The following is a 17,434-nucleotide window of genomic DNA, read 5'->3' as shown; positions in this document are numbered from 1 at the left end:
TTAGAATGAGGCAGCTTCATTTATTTTCAGTGTATATAGATTGCTCTTGTGTCCATTATTGTTTGAAGCTTTCCTTTAATGACTAAGGTTGTGCACTGTGTTTTTTTTCTGTAACCATTCTTGATGATTATTTATGAAGCACTAAAGCTAAGCTAGTCGAATAAGCTTTATTCTGTAACGGTAACTTGTGTTTATTTTGTGTCTGTAGGTAGTGTGTGTGTATGAATGGGAATCTAAAGAGGCCACAGCATCTCCTGCAGGCTTCTTCTTCTGTATCAAAGATTCATAAAACTGTGTCATGGTTGTTATCATTATTGGCCTTGAGAATATATTTCTATAAATGACTTATCATGCTAGTTGATAATTGGTTAAAAATTAACACCTTGATTACAATATGTTGACATGATTTTCAAAATCAACGTTTCAAGACTAAATTTAACAATTTTCTTAATTACTTTTTTTTTTTTTTAGTTTGATGCTTTTCAGTTTTTTTTTTTATCAGTGCTGGCTGACAGTATCTTCATGGGCTATCATATGAGAGCACTTTGGTGCCTCCTCGTCTTCCCATAATGAAAACAGACACAGAGACTTTGTCATAATGACGGTAATGATAGTATGATAGTTTATTAACCCTTGATCTGCCCTTCAGATGGAATGGCTCTGATATGAAGACTAACAGCAGTGTGAGTGTTTGTGTATTCTGGAGATATCACCTCCTCTCATTCTTGAGCCTCAAATACAGTATTTGAGGCTGTATGTACAGTCTTTTATATTTTATCAAATCAACCAGGGTCAAACACAACATGATCACATCTGCTATATGGGTATAAAAAGACTCAAATATAAATCTTAAACTTAGTAAAAAAAATAAGTTACACTCACTCACAGCACTATAATTGTTGTGAGAATATAAAATGTCATTGTGTGTGTATATATATATATATATATATATATATATGTATATATAGGCATTACTCTGGAATTTCAAGCTTTAATGTAGACTGGTTTGATTATTTCATAAATGTCAATCTGTTTCTCACACTGGCCTCAGAACTTGTAAGCTGTCACATGACTTTCAGTTCTGTTGTGTTTTCTCCTAAGTTTGTGTCGGAGATATTTCTTGCCCTGCAAATGTGTTCATAATCATTACACTGCTGTGGTCTTGATTGAGACTGAAGGCCTGCGCTTTCTCTCTGTTCTGGAGCTTGTGTTTGCCTCCATCTATTGGTGAAAGTGGATCATGTTTTATTTTACTGAATGGCATTAGAAGAGCACAGGTTGAAGGGGCGGGTTTAACTTTCTCAAGTTCTTACAGAGGAGTCACACTGTTCCTGTCTCAATCATCTCTCCGTATGGATTTCTGTAACTTTAAGCTGTCTTTGCTCATTTTGGCTGCTCTTGGTAAGTTAAAAACTCACATCGAAGACGAATATGTTATCCAGCACATTCAGAATTTTTAAATTGTAATTTCTAAAACTAAAATTCTGGATCTAAATCTCACAAGAAAATAATGTGTAGGCTAATGTGTGGTTTTATCTTTATCATTGATTTTGACTAAAATCAAGTCTGACTGAAAATCGTTCCTCTAGGATGCTGTTCCGAGGGCAGCCCGCTTGTCACCGACAAAGCGAAAGGCATTGTAGGTGAGTCCATGTACAGTATGGTTTATCCATGTTATCCAAAATAATTTTGATATTTATAATGTAAAATTATTCTTAAAGTTGAAAATGTTTAAGTTCTTTAACTCTCTGGAGATATTGAAAAAAATAATTGTTGTCGGTAATTTGGAAGTTTGGCTCAATTTTATTAGGTCTTTTAAAATACCATTTAAAAACAGATATGATTATTATTATTATTATTATCATCTTTTTATATATATATATATATATATATATATACAGAGCCTTATATATATATATATATATACAAGGCTCTCCTTTGGCAGAGCCTTCGGCTCTGCCAAAGGCTCCTTTACTTACCAGTGGCTGAACGGTTCAGTCCCTTTGGTGGGGGATGGCACACATATGAAACTAGTCGGCAATGAGCTAACTATCGCTGAAGTTCTCCGTACAGATCTGCGAGGACCCATCTTCTGCATTGCAAAGAACGCACTGGAGTCAGGGACCAGCGCTCCCTTCAATCTCACTGTGAGCTGTACGTACCTGATCACACCCACACATGCTTAGTGTGAGACATGAATACATGAACACTGTTTATCTTCAAACTGTTCACCTAAAAATTGTCATTATTCACTCAGCATCGTATTGATTCATATCCACATGATGAAATGTTTTATGTTTATGCAGTTCTTTCCTTGCAGTGACAGTTAATAGTGACCATGTCATGTGAAGATTCATGAAGTTATAAGTTATATTAAATTCGGTCTGTTCCTTTAGTTATTGTATGAAATCAGAAATAACTTTTTTTCATGTTGAAAATATATAATGCATATAGCTATAGCTCTAACACACAGGCAGGCTTGAAACACAAGATCGTGGCTCAATACTGTAAAGATTTACTAAGTGAAGCAAGACAAAAATAAAGAGCATGCAACGAGGATCCAAAAAAAATTAAAAAACACAAAACCAGAAGCACAAGCAGGAACACAGAACAGAAACCAAAGTTACAGGCAACAACAACTGACCAAGTACAAGGGAAAACACAGACAGAGGGATAATATGGAAACAAGAAACCAAGTTTGACTCCTAACCCTAGGGTTGTGAGTTCGAGTCTTGGGCCGGCAGTACCACGACTGAGGTGAACAAGGCACCGAACCCCCAACTGCTCCCCGGGTACAACAGCATAAATGGCTGCCCACTGCTCCGGGTGTGTGTTCACCGTGTGTGTGTGTGTGTGTGTGTGTGTGTGTGTGTGTGTGTGTTCACTGCTGTGTGTGTGTGCACTTTGGATGGGTTAAATGCAGAGCACAAATTCTGAGTATGGGGCACCATACACCTGGCTGAATGTCACTACATGTCATGACAGGAAGTAACTTAAAGTCCTTAAAACAAAAATAAAAGGTACACAAAACAGGAGGCATGTAACAATAATGCCAAAAATTTCAATTTTGCCTGAACTATTCGAATGAAAATCATTGATTTCCATAAATGGTGGAATTGTGTTCCATAATGACTTTACCTTGATGACCTTGAAGAAACTACTTACATATCTTCAAACATAAATTTACACAATTTTGTGCATGCAACCAGTAACTAGTGCATGTAAGTTTAAATCTCTGCAGATGGTGTGCACTAGAGAGCACACATGACAGCAGAGATCAGAAGAGATTTTCTAATTCAGACAGGTTCTGTTGCAGGTGCATGAAAAAATGCAGGCTGAGTTTAGATAAAATATGGTTGTAAATGAGCCTGTGAACTGCAGGAAGAGGATGAATGTGTTAAAATAAGGTTTGTTTGTGTATGTATGCATTTACATTCTGAAACAGATCGAACCTTCCTGAAAGCATCTGCAAGTGCATGGTTTGATCATGAAGCAAATTCACTGAACCAATCTCTTGAGTCTTAGATTTATATTGTTTTTTCAAAAACAGTTGAAATAAGAATCATTGGCCTGAATTAAAACTATAAGCACACCTTGATACTTAAATACATCTTCCTCATTTGAACATACCATTTGTTTAATGGTGTAACATTTAATGTACTTCTAGTGAAAATTTGTTATTTCTTGTTAAGCCTTTAACCAAGCACTTTAATAAACCTTTGCCTGACATTGTCTCTTTCTCTCATGTCTGTCTAGATGGCCCAGAGAAAGTCATTATGACACAAACTCCAACAGGTTCATTTCTTCAGAAAGGCTCTAATTTTAACCCTTGCATGCTCAGCCCAGTCTGACCCTCCTGCTCAGCTCCAGTGGATGTTTAATGGGACAGAGATGACTCAGAAGACCATGCAGTCCCCAGCCAACATTACCCTCACCAATTTAGAAGAAAAACACAGTGGAAGCTATAGCTGTGTGGCCTTCAATGATAAGACCAATCGCTACGTTTCCTCGCAGGTCGCTGTGGTGTCTGTTCTGGGTAAGTCAGAAATCTGAAGTCAGATGCTTTGAATACAAACAAGTTTCATCACTTGTGCATTGTTTATGTAGTACTACATTTTTACAGAGATCTGAATAAATGCTAATACACATACATCCTGTACACCAGTGGTTCCCAACCTTTTTGAACTCGCGGCCCACACAACAAAACACATGTTTGCGCAGCCCACTGAAAAAAAATTAACTGACCCCAGGTCCGGGCAGAGCTCGGCAGCAGGTAGACAGTCGGCGGAGCAAGCAGTCCAGAGGGAACATGCAGAGCAGTGTTGAGACGAACAGTCAAAATCGGCAGAGAACTGGAGCACTGGACAAAGCAAGACTAGAGCAAGCTCGAGTGACAAACGCAAACTTAGAGCAAATATAGAGCGAAAAAACTGGCGAGAAACCAATGAGCAGCTGTGCTGCTTGCAGCTGCTGCGTTAAAGAAGAAAAAAAGACACAAGGGAAACACAGAACTGAGAAAACGATCAAACAATAGTCCTGACCATTTTTATTTGCATTGTGTGAATAATCTGAACACAACAGCCATGAAACAAACTTGGCTAAATGGGTAACGTAAGAAAATAAATAACTAAAAATAAAAAACCTATGGCCTCATAAACTACATTCTTTGTCACTCAGAAATATCTTAATTTGTTCTTTTCAGCAACCCTGTTGGCAGCCATTTATGCATGTTTAAAAGCAGAAAAAATATCTAAGATAAATTGCCAGTTTATTCTTAAACCAATCAGCGAGCTCGATTAGTGGAAGCATAGTTACAGTTTAAGATTTATTTATTTATTAATTATATATATGAAATGATGTCATTATGTTATGACTTAGACATTTTTACATATATTAACAATATTATTATTTATTTTAATAGTAATTGGTGGCCAACCTGCAATACCATCACCCACAGGCTGAAAACCACTGCTGTACACTATTATAGATAGGTTCCAATAAGAATGTTAATTTTTTTCTCAAATTCTCAATTAAAATTGACAGTTTTTTTAGGAAATCGCTAAGCATTCAAACTATGCTGATCTTGCATATTTTGTGTTTGAGTGAATGTTGCAAAATAGCGAGCTTGGAAAAGCATATTGAGAGCAGTTCTGGAAGTAACGGATTACATGTAATCTGATTACAAAATGTAAAATTACATTTTAAAATACTCTTAATAAGACTAGAGTTGTTTTTATTCATTACATATTTACATATTATTCACACAATAGCAATATTCTTTTTTCATAATTCATTGATTCAGCCTAATTATTCCCTATCGTCTTTTAATTTTTGTGTTTTGTCTTTCAAACACATTAAAATGCACAATATGAAGTCATGTCTTATTTACTTGTAATGCAGGGATTCCTAAACTAAATAAAAAAAAAAAAAAAGCTAAATCGTTTTGGCTTCAGAAGTTTTTTAATATAGTGCATTAGTCATATGTTCTTCTGCTTTACTCTAAGGTCTGTCTCAGCTCATTTTACTGGTTAGAAGTTTAAGGAATGTTCTGCTTTCTTTGAGGGCAGATTGTTTATATACAACTTCTGAACCAGGGTCTGTGGCTTTTGTAAAAAAAAAAAAAAAAAAAAAAAGCATGCTTGTGTGAAATCAGCATGCTAAAAAAGTACAGTACAAACTGCTGATGTCAACTAAATGTTGTGCAGGTACTTGGCCAAAGTTTCCGGTGCAGAATTTGACAGACTTCTGCTTGGGGTGATCTGTCAGTGTGAAGCAGGCATGTTCAGAAGTCCCTGAGGTCCAAATCCAAGTCAAGTATCAAGTCTTCGTTCTATTTTTAGCAACAGTTCTTTCACTGTAGCTAATGATTGTGTGTAACACTGTATGAGGATGAATCAATTTTGAAATATTAAAATGGATTACTTCTACAGAAAATGCCTGTTTGTTTATTCAAATATACTAATAAAGCACACAGTAATTAATTACATTTTTTTTATCAAAAAACAATTACTTTAAAACTTTACATTGAAAATTCAGGAAATATGTTTTGTTTTGTGTGACCTTCCTTCCTTCTTTTGTAATATTTATAAAACATATCATATATGGATTCATTTAAAAAAAAAAAAGATATAAGATAACATGATAAACAGTAGGGGTGCTCCGATCACGATCGGCCGATCATTAATGCGCATCTCGTCAGTAAAGCCGGTTTTCTAATCAGCGGTTAATTCCATCAGGTGCGTGATTTCACATAGAGCAGCTATTACTACACAGAGCCGTTGTTAATAGAGAAGATGCGCAAATCACGTTAATTTTCAGCGTTTTTTGGCGCATCTTCTCAGTTAACAATGGCTCTGTGTAGTAACAGCTGCTCTATGTGAAATCACGCACCTGATGGAATTAACCGCTGATTAGAAAACCGGCTTTACTGACGAGATGCGCATTAATGATCGGCCGATCGTGATCGGAGCACCCCTAATAAACAGCCAAGTATGATCCATACTCAGAATTCGTGCTCTGCTTTTAACCCATCCAAAGTGCACAGTGAACACGCACCCGGAATTTGCCACTTTGTCACTTAATAAGTAGTTTATCAATTTATTTTCTGTTATTTTTCCCCCCCATTTTAATTTGTTGACTTCTGCTGTTTTCAGATTTCATTACTTAAACATTGTTCACACTCCACTTGCTCATGGAATAAAGCAAAGTATAAAAAATTTACACTGTGTCACGTGGTGGAAGGAACACATGACAAGGAGAGCTCAAAAGAAATACCCGGAGGGGTACCAAGGTATCCCAGATACCTTGCTTCGAACAGGGCCAGGTGACATTTCCGGGTGTTGGCGGTTAGTCCAGCCCTTCTGAGTTCTCCTAGCACCCTCCGTAGATGGTCCAAATGGTCCTCCCACCGCTCCGAGTGGATGACTACGTCATCTAGGTATGCTGCGGCGTACTGCTGGTGAGGCCGCAATAGGACGTCCATCAGCCTCTGAAACGTCCCGGGAGTCCCGTGAAGGCCAAAGAGAAGAGCCCGATATTGCCAGTGTCCACTGGGTGTGGAGAACGCTGTCTTGGGCTTGGCTTCCTCCATCAGTGGTACTTGCCAATATCCTTTGGTGAGGTCCAGGGTGGATATAAAACGGGCCCTTCCCAGGCGGTCGAGCAGTACATCCACCCGGGGCATCGGGTAGCTGTCGAACTCCGATACTTCATTGAGGCGGCGGAAGTCATTACAAAACCGGAGGGTGCCATCAGGTTTTGGGACCAGGACGATTGGGCTGGACCACGGGCTGCGGGAAGTTAAAATTACCCCCAACTTCAGCATGTGTTGAATCTCTTCCTCAATAGTGCACCGGCTAGTGACTCCTGGTGGCATCTTGATGTCATGTTGGAGGGTACTCGTCCGCCCGGGGAGGTCGGAGAACACATGGGAGAACTGACCGACCAGGTGCTGCAACTCCGCTTTCTGTCCGGCAGACAGATCCGGGTTCATGTCCACAGTTGCTGGTTCCACAGCGGCGAGGGCAGCGGCGAGGGCAGCGGCTTGGTCCCGGGTTCCTATCCACCGCTTGAGCAGGTTAATATGATACAACTGTGTGGGGTTTCATTTTCCAGGTTGGCATACCCGATATGTCACTGGTCCCATCTTTTCTATGACCTTGTAGGGCCCCTGCCAGGTGGCCAGAAACTTACACTCCGCTGTGGGTACCAGCACCATCACGCGATCCCCCGTCTGGAACTCCCTCGGCTGGGCCGGCCGGTCATAATGTCATTGTTGAGCCCGTTGTGCTTTGGGCATGTGGTCCCGGACTAATGGCATTATGCAATCGATCCTCTGCCGCATTTTGGTGACATGTTCGACGACGGAACGTTGGGAAGGAGGCTGCTGTTGCTCCCAAGCCTCCTTGGCGACATCCAGTAGCCCCTTTGGCTGTCGGCCAAACAGTAACTCAAATGGGGTGAAGCCGGTGGATGCTTGGGGGACTTCTCGGACTCCGAAAAGGACGTATGGTAGCATCAGATCCCAGTCTCGCTTTTCTTCTGCTGCCACCCGTCGCAGCATTTGCTTGAGGGTCTTATTAAAGCACTCGGTCAGTCCATCCGTCTGGGGATTATACACTGACGTCCTTAGTTGCTTTAGCCGGGACATGAATGGGGTCCCCTGATCGGTCAGTATCTCCGCTGGGATGCCGACTCGGCTGAAGAAGAGGAATACCTCATGCACAATGTTCTTGGCCATGGCTTTTCGAAGGGGTATGGCTTCCGGATACCTGGTGGCATAGTCGACAATCACCAGGATGTGTTCGTGTCCCCGGGCTGACTTTGGCAACGGCCCCACCAGATCCATCCCGATGCGCACGAAGGGCACTCCTATGATCAGCAGCGGAATGAGCGGGGTGGGGGGAGGCGGTTTTTGCGAAGTCTTCTTGCATATGGGGCAGGCCTGACAGAACTGCTTGACTTCAGCGTCCAACCCTGGCCAATGGAACCGGTCACGAATGCGCTGCGCAGTGTTTGCTGCCCTCAGGTGGCCAGCCATGGGGTGTGTGTGGGCCAGCTGCAGAACCACCTCCGTTTTTGATCGGGGCACTACCAGTAACCGTTTCTCCTCCGCTTGGCAACCCAAAAGAGCAGGCCGTTCTCCACAATGAAGTGCGGGAGAGGATGTGGTTTTGGCCGGACGTCCTTGCCCTCAAGCGTGCACACTTGGGCCCAGCAGTGTTTCAGCCTGTCATCCTCACGCTGGCCTTGGCAAAATGAGCCCGGGGGACTCACCATCTCTCCCGCTGTCCGAAGCCAGTATAACAGGGCGGCGGCGCTGCTTCTGCTGGGTGTGTCGCCCTTGACGGGCCCCTCTAGGGCTGGCAGGCTGGGTAGTGGCGGCCAACAAGGTCTCAAAGCCCGGCCAATCTCTCCCAAGCAGCACCGGCACTGGTAAGTCTCTCACTATTCCGACTTCGATTGGACCAGGACCCTGGGGCGGCGGAGATGGTGACGCGGCGGGCTGGGACCTGTCGCGTGTCTCTGTGTACACAGGTTATCGGGAATTGGGCTTTACTGTCACTCTGAGGCAGGAGGACGTGGGTTTGGACCAAGCTCACGACACTTCCGGAATCCAACAGGGCCTTGAAGGGGCGGCCGTTGATTTTCACCATGGCCTCCGGGGCTCCTACCGGTAGGTGCTGATGTAATATACAGCCTGCCAGCCAGGTCCGCCTGGGAGTCGAAGTGGGTTCCGTGGGCATCGGCTCATCCTGTGGACCAGGGCTCGTCGGCCTGCTCATGGGCTGAAGGAGGCCCTCTGGCGCACGTTGTCCCTGGACCACCCTCCGGGGAAATGGCGGCGCTCGCTCTCCCACTTCCCGGCTTCGGTCCACCTCGGCCAGCTCAACCGCCTCCACCAGCTCTAGGGTCGTCCTGGGGTTCCTCATAGCGACCGCCTGACAATGGACACGGGGCAGGGCGTGGCGGAGGTGGTCAATCACCACGCGTTCCATCACTTGTGCGGCCGTGGGGTCTCCCTCCATCAACCAGTGTTGTGCCAACCTTGTTTGTTCGGCGGCCTGGGCGCGAGCCGGCACCCGGGGTTGAAAGGTCCACTCGTGAAACTGTTGCGCAGCACACACCGGGGACAGCCCCATGCGGGCCAGGATTTCTCGCTTGACATTGTCGTATCGGTCTGCCAGGGCCGTGGGAATGCTGAATACGGTCCGCTGCGCTTCTCCCGTGAGCAGGGGGGCAAGGGCTCGCACCCAGTCATCGCGCTGCCATCCCTCCAGGGTCACCGTGTTTTCGAACATTTGCAGGTATACTTCTACGTCATCGTGAGCTGACATCTTGGGAAACAGCTGAGCGGCTTGAAACCGGGGGTCTACGACCGGTATGCGTTGGCGGCTGGCGAGGCGGAGGGCGGGAAGTTCCTGTTCCGTCTCACCCTGTCGAGAGGCCAGATGCTCCACAATTTGGTGCTGGCGGAGACTCACCTCCACCAGGCGTTGCAGCAATTCATCCATCCGTGGGGAGGAGCACTCGCCAATCTGGGGAACACAGGGGAAGAGAAAAAAAAAACTATAATTTGTCAACGGAGATCACTTGTTGCTCGCTCTCCCACTTCCCGGCTTCGGTCCACCTCGGCCAGCTCAATCGCCTCCACCAGCTCTAGGGTCGTCCTGGGGTTCCTCATAGCGACCGCCTGATGATGGACGCGGGGCAGGGCGCGGCGGAGGTGGTCAATCACCACGCGTTCCATCACTTGTGCGGCCGTGGGGTCTCCCTCCATCAACCAGAGTTGTGCCAACCTTGTTAGGTTGGCGGCCTGGGCGCGAGCCGGCACCCAGGGTTGAAAGATCCACTCATGAAACTGTTGCGCTGCATACACTGGGGACAGCCCCACGCGGGCCAGGATTTCTCGCTTGACGTCGTCGTAGTGGTTTGCCAGGGCCGCGGGAATGCTGAATACGGTCCGCTGCGCTTCTCCCGTGAGCAGGGGCGCAAGGGCTCGTGTCCAGTCATCGCGCTGCCATCCCTACAGGGTCGCCGTGTTTTCGAACATTTGCAGGTATACTTCTACGTCATCGTGAGCTGACATCTTGGGCACCAGCTGGGCGGCTTGAACCCGGGGGTCTACGATCGGTATGCGTTGGCGGCTGGCGAGGCAGAGGGCGGCAAGTTCCTGTTCCGTCTCACCACGCGTTCCATCACTTGTGCGGCAATGGGGTCTCTCTCCATCAACCATTGTTGTGCCAACCTTGTTAGTTCGGCGGCCTGGGCGCGAGCCAGCACCCGGGGTTGAAAGGTCCACTCGTGAAACTGTTGCGCCGCACATACCGGGGACAGCCCCATGTGGGCCAGGATTTCTTGCTTGACGTCGTCGTAGAGGTCTGCCAGGACCGCGGGAATGCTGAATACAGGATGGTGTACTTCCACTTGCTATTGCCCACATTCTCCACCATCTGTCACGGGTGGAAGGAACACACGACAAGGAGAGCTCAAGAGAAATACCCCGGAGGGTGGATTTATTTAGAAAAGTGCAGTCAAGGTGAGTAGTGGGCGTGCTTAGTGTTCTCGTGCTCTCCGTGTGAGTTTCCCGGTGCTGGGTGCTCGTTTGTGCAGTTCTCGTGGGCACTGATCGGTCACACACTGGTGTCTGCAGAGAGAGAGAGGAGTAAACACAGGTTAGGTCTCAGCCGCATTGGAGGGTTGTGCTGTCGAACACGGCTTATCTGGCCGGCCGCGAACAAGCTGGAGTTTTTGTAAATGTTTTACAATAAAATCTTTAATCTTTAACTTTTATTTAATTAACAAAAGTACAAATAAAAGAATTTAAAAGATTAAATATATTTTGTAAATATAAACACATTTTAATTTTGATGGCTGCTAAAAAAATAATAATAATAATAATAATTAAAAAAAATAAAAATGAAAGTGAAAGAACACCTCCTGCATGAAAAATAATCAAATTAGTAAGTATCCCCTGAATGAAATAACCAAAAAATTATCTAAAAACGTAAAATATCTCAACTCTAATGAAAGTAAGTAATATTATTTTTGGGCTTTATTTATTTTTTGCTCATAAAACATAAAACAAAAATAAACACCATTATTTAGATTCTCCTGATTAAAAAGTCACTATAATCTGTCATTATCTAAAGATATTCCTCATGAAGTTATAACATGCATTAAACTACACAGGAGCTTGGCAAAAAAAACAAAACAAAAAAAAAACGGCGATTTCGTTCGTAACTTCATGAAACATTGCAGAAAATCCATCATTTAGATCCTAAGATATCTCTCATGAAGCTATAATACATAAAAATTAATTATGACAAGTAGCTGAGCAAAGTATAAATTAATTAATAATATATATATAAAAACACATTCTTTTCAGAAATTTCTTCCGATTAATAATCCAAAATTTACCATAATCAGTCGATCAGATCGATAGATGGATATTCCTCATAAAGCACAACACATTAAACCAGACAGGGTCACAGGGGGGGCGTATATGGCGCAGCAAAGAAAAAAAGTCCCAGTTTTAATTTGTAACTTCTCGAAACATGCTCATAATTGGATGTAATTATTTTCAGGAAATTCTCCTTATTAAAAAGAGTTTACCATAATCTGTCATAGATCTAAAGATATTCATCATCGAATCATAAACTCCAAGTGTGCACATTTTGTAACTTTCTCGTGGATTTTTATGCTGGTCATTTATTAACTCATGCTCTGATTGTGGAAAATGTCATATCATTATTTACAGCACATTCTCACGATTGAAATGAGTTTATTCATTTTTTCTTTTCTTTTTCGTCTTTCCTGTGAATAATAATGCCTAAACCCATGAATTAAAAAAATTAGTTGGAAATATCCTTTGAATACTTGGAAAGCAGAATATAAACCCTAGAATGTTTCTGTATTTTATTGTAATAATATAACCTTCATATTCATCCGGAAAAAGGAGGCGGGAACCGGCGGACAATCAAATGAAACTTTAATAATCACAAAATAAACAAAACAGCGCATCAGCCCCTCACGGATGACTGATGCGCGCAAATAAAAAGCAAAAGATAAACTAAAATCCCAGGCCTGGTCCTCTCTCGTCCTTCACTATCATCGCTCCAGTTTTATATCCTTCCATCTCCTACGTGGGACTCGAGACCGGCGGTGGGGCGCAGGTGTTGCTGATTTCGCAATCATTCCGCCGGCCTCACTCCTTGTTCCCACGTCCCTCGGCCCCGCCCCACTCACCACATTTATCTTTTATAGAACTTATATAACTATATATAATTAAAGAAATTAAATCTTTTTTTTTTGTCATGTACCCTAATATGCCAGAAACATCATACAGCTCAGTTAGTAGTTGTCATATGTAATTTGAAAGGTTTCGTAGTAAAATAAAACAAGTGTAATTATTTAGGACTTTGACTAAACTTCAAAATCAAAACTAAAATTTCTAAACTGTCAAGGACTAAGAGAAAGGCTAGCTTGGTTCCAAATGCTGTAACTTTTGATTACTTCATGATATCACCATAAAATGTAATTCGCATACATGAATGAATCATGTAGAACATCAACAAAATTGAAATTTTCTCCTACCTTATTTCAGACAGGAACCACTTTGGCAAGTTTACTTGAGTATATTGAACACAATTTATCTTTGGCGGTATGGTTCCTTATGGGGGCTCTTGCTGCCAGATTAATTTAACATACAAGAGCTTTAACATTAACCCCCTGGAACCATGACGTATATATCAGGTGTCATCTAAGGCGACGTATATTGAGACGACGTATATATCAGGCGTCATCTAAGGCGACGTATATTGAGACGATGTATATATCAGGTGTCATCTAAGGCGACGTATATTGAGACGATGTATATATCAGGCGTCATCTAAGGCGACGTATATTGAGACGATGTATATATCAGGCGTCATCTAAGGCGACGTATATTGAGACGATGTATATATCAGGTGTCATCTAAGGCGACGTATATTGAGACGACGTATATATCAGGCGTCATCTAAGGCAACATAGCTAGTTCAGACGTACTTAGTACACTTACTATTTTTGATAAATTTCTTACGTATGCTGTCGTTACGTCGCCACCTATGATTGGTTCCAACAGTGTCGTCGCCGTGACGGTCTGCCCTCCCATTCAATCCCATTCAAAAATGGACACGGACTGACGGCGACGGAAGGGTCAACTGCTCCTTCTCTTTCTCCTGCTAAGGCTTAGATTTGTCAGAATCCATACTTAATACCACGACTGAGGTGCCCTTGAGCAATCTTTGTGCGTATCCGGAGTTAAACTGATCGAGATTGAGGAAGCTGTCCTCAGCAAAATGTGCTGCACATAGTTTTACATGTGGATTATAATTTTCGGGAACCGAGTTAAACATAAATTGTAACCACTGATTTCTAAGTACAGCTTCCCTGGGAAGGCCAAACAAAGGTGATTGGACTCCGAGATGAAAATAACTGCGTTTCGACGACATGGCGACAAACACTCTTACAAATGCAACTCTTCCTCTTCTCCGTGGGAGCACAACAAGACCACGCCCCCTTTTTTGTGTATTCCTGTGGGCAGAGGTTAGTCAAAAAACTGTTTTAGTGACGTCATTACTGCAGGAATTAGAGGGATGTAATCCAAACGAGTCGTTTTTTGTAGACAAATTCTGTTAATTAAAATATCTCGCTTTGCATTGAACTTTGAGCTTTAGAATTTTACAGATATTATTTATACTCTAACAACAACATTACACACTAACTAAAGTTTAAAACATGGGATCACGATGAACGGGACCTTTAAAACTATTTATCTACAACTTTTAATTATTGTGTGCACATAAAAACATTCTACTTATGGCATCTGAATGAGTGTAAAGTTCCTTTTACAAACATTAATGGAACAAGTTGTCAAATTCATACAAGCTTCTGAATTGTTTCTTTTTTACCTTCATGCAACTATGATTAGTGGCACATTTGTTTTTCAGTGGCAGTGGCAATAAAACCTGAGCCACTGAAAACTGTGGCACATAGGGTGACCATACGTCCTCTTTTCTTCCGGACATGTCCTCTTTTTGGACCTTGAAATATGCATCCGATTGGGATTTCTAAATTGCCCTAAATGTCAGGGATTTGGCTTTTGCTTTCTACAGTCACCATTCATTATGTGTGTTTTTGTATTAGAGCCCTGAAGAAGACTGTGTCCAGTCCCGCCCACCCCAGCAAACATTCTAATATTGCATCTAATTTCCGCACTGATTACACTCAATATAGAGATGGTCATTCTGAAAGGTAATTTCTCTGTAGCTCTGTTGTCCCTCTGCAAGACTTTAGAAATCAGGGTAGGTCAGTATAGTTCCTTGGTAATCATGGCTCCCGTGGGCTGTGGCTTTGCTTAATTGATCTGAATATGACTCTCCCTGGTGTTCAGTTGTAGTTAACATGTTGAGGATTTGGGGGCATTTGAGGTGTTGTTATACTCATTTTGGTTTGAATATGTTGGTGTATGTGACATCTGTTTTTAAGGCCAATTAATGTAAGTAATGAGTAGCGTGTGTATATAGTATATATACACTTTATAATATAGACTTTTTTATGTAGGATATTTCAGTTCAATCTCAACGAAACTAATCATACGTCATTGTGTGGACATTACACAAATAATAATAATTCATTACATTTATATAGCGCTTTTCTAGGCACTCAAAGCGCTTACATAGTAAGGGGGTATCTCCTCATCCACCACCAATGTGCAGCATCCACCTGGATGATGCGACGGCAGCCATAGTGCGCCAGAACACTCACCACACACCAGCCTGCTGGTGGAGAGGAGACAGAGTGATGAAGCCAAATGAAAAGGATACATAAATAATAAAAACTTTTTTTTTTTTTTTTTTTTTTACATAATTCTATTTTATAGTGCAAGCAAAGGAGGCCCTGTTGGCCCAGTGGGCCTATGATTAGTTTTGTTGAGGTTGAACTGTAATATCCTACATTTAAAAAAAAGTCTGCGGCCAGCACATACTGTATAAAAACAGGGCCAGCACTACAGATAGTGCTTCCCTTTTGTTCAAAGATGTCGAATCAGATCTGTAACGAGCATTAGTGACAGAATCATCAGCCAATAAAAATTTGACGTTTCATGAAAGCACATTCTCTGGAACCAGTGACGTTCCCAGTGCTTCTCCCAGCTAGGGTTGCCAGGTTTTCTCGACAAAACCCACCAAATCACGTTTCAAAGTTCCCCCTTTTACAAGGTGCTCTTTTGCATACAAAAGAGGAATAACTGAAGGATAAACTACTTAAACTGAATTAGCTAATAACATGCATCTATGAGAGGCTTACAGCTAGCACCGAGCACAAGTTATTTGTTTATTTTTTTTAATACGAGTAAAGGGATATGGAATGACAGACACACAGACTTTATTTACAAGTGACAGGTGAGTGCTTTATTATTTGATGAGTATTGAGTCATGCACATTGTTATGGAGATGTACATGGTGGTTAATAATACTGTGGCGTGGTGTGTGGATGTCCAGCATTTGTACAGTTCTGCTGCTGTGAGCGTGTCATCATTTTAGAGTGATGTAAATGTGCATAGAATTGTGTATTGCTGGATTACTTTTACTGATCCATGAAAGAAAATTTACTCAGAATTTAACCCACCCCCATCTAGTCTACTGTTGAAATTGTTGATCAGCTGTCATTGTTGTTGAGAGACCGGCATAATATGCAAATTGTATGCATATGGCTGTGTTAGCTGTTACAGAGATGTCGAAGATAGATGTAAGGGTAAAGGTATGTAGTCTACAATTGCTTACTGAAGGCCCTGTCTGAAACCCCACAGCACACTACTGGTAGATACTTTATACCTGATAAGCAAACTGTAAAAATAACTTCCTCCACAGACAGCCTCACTACCCACAATTCTGCCTCGTTCATCCTTTACTGCCAAGTGAACAGCCTTCATCTCTTCAGGCACAGTGTGGTTAATTGGTGAGAAGCAGAACACTTAATATAGTACTGAATGTTTTGTGCAGTTTTATTTTGTAGGTCAAAGTAATCATAGTCCATATCAGCAACATGAAAATCCTATTAGTAAGTATCGGCTTAAAAGTGTGGTAGTAAACCACATAGCAATGCTCTAGCAACTTTTCAGAGCACCCCAGCAACCACTAAGAGCACTAAAGGCCTGTTCATACCAAGAATGGTAACTATGGTCTAGTTGCATATCTCATCCATCTTGGATTATCGGTCTTGCGAGTGTGTGCATAGATACTTACGGTTGTGCTGAACAAAATGCAGAGAACCAGAGAAATCCAAATATTACCTTCTATATATGTTTACACGATTTATAAAATCACTTCAAGTGCAAATAAGATCTACACTGCTATTATTACTATACTATAAATGTTAACTGAGCCAGTGCATTTGAAACAATGCTTGGGTCCAGTAAATTAATGAAATACACTAATGTTCCCTACTATTCAGAAAAAGAAAGTTGAACTCATGGTGTGTACTCACAGCTACATATTATGTCTTTTCCCCTTACCAATTACTTAAATGTACAAACTATTTGTTTATCAAAAATGTTTGTATTACATTGATTTTTCTTTCTTTCTTTTTTTATGAAACATTTACCTTGTGAGACGTGGGCTGCAATTTATCTTCTTAAATGTCATCTTCTCAATTGTGCACATAAATCAGTTTTTTTTTTTTCATCATTATTTTCACAACATAGAGATGTCTAAGATAGATGTGTACTGCTACTACTAAATATTGTAGAAACTTAATTTTCTGTAAAGTTGCTTTGTAATGATTTATATTGTAAAAAGTGCTATACAAATAAACTTGAATTGAATTGAATGTGTAAGGGTACGTAGTTTAAAGTTGCTTACTAAAGGCCCTTACTGAAACCTCACAGCACACT

The 17,434-nt window shown here is 42.0% G+C and overlaps 1 long non-coding RNA gene across 1 annotated transcript; it reads left to right on the top strand.

Moving 5' to 3' along the window:
* Positions 1–2,787: 2,787 nt before the first annotated feature.
* On the top strand, positions 2,788–5,921 carry LOC113119820 (uncharacterized). Its single transcript, XR_003294522.1, has 3 exons — positions 2,788–2,826; positions 3,757–4,036; positions 5,706–5,921. It is a non-coding gene; the product is annotated as an uncharacterized LOC113119820 (long non-coding RNA).
* Positions 5,922–17,434: the final 11,513 nt, after the last annotated feature.

This window comes from Carassius auratus, chromosome 19, assembly GCF_003368295.1.
Source record: "Carassius auratus strain Wakin chromosome 19, ASM336829v1, whole genome shotgun sequence".
In the NCBI taxonomy this organism is placed as follows: Eukaryota; Metazoa; Chordata; class Actinopteri; order Cypriniformes; family Cyprinidae; genus Carassius; species Carassius auratus.
Note: the sequence above shows the minus strand (reverse complement) of the source record. Positions and strands in the feature narration are given on the sequence as shown.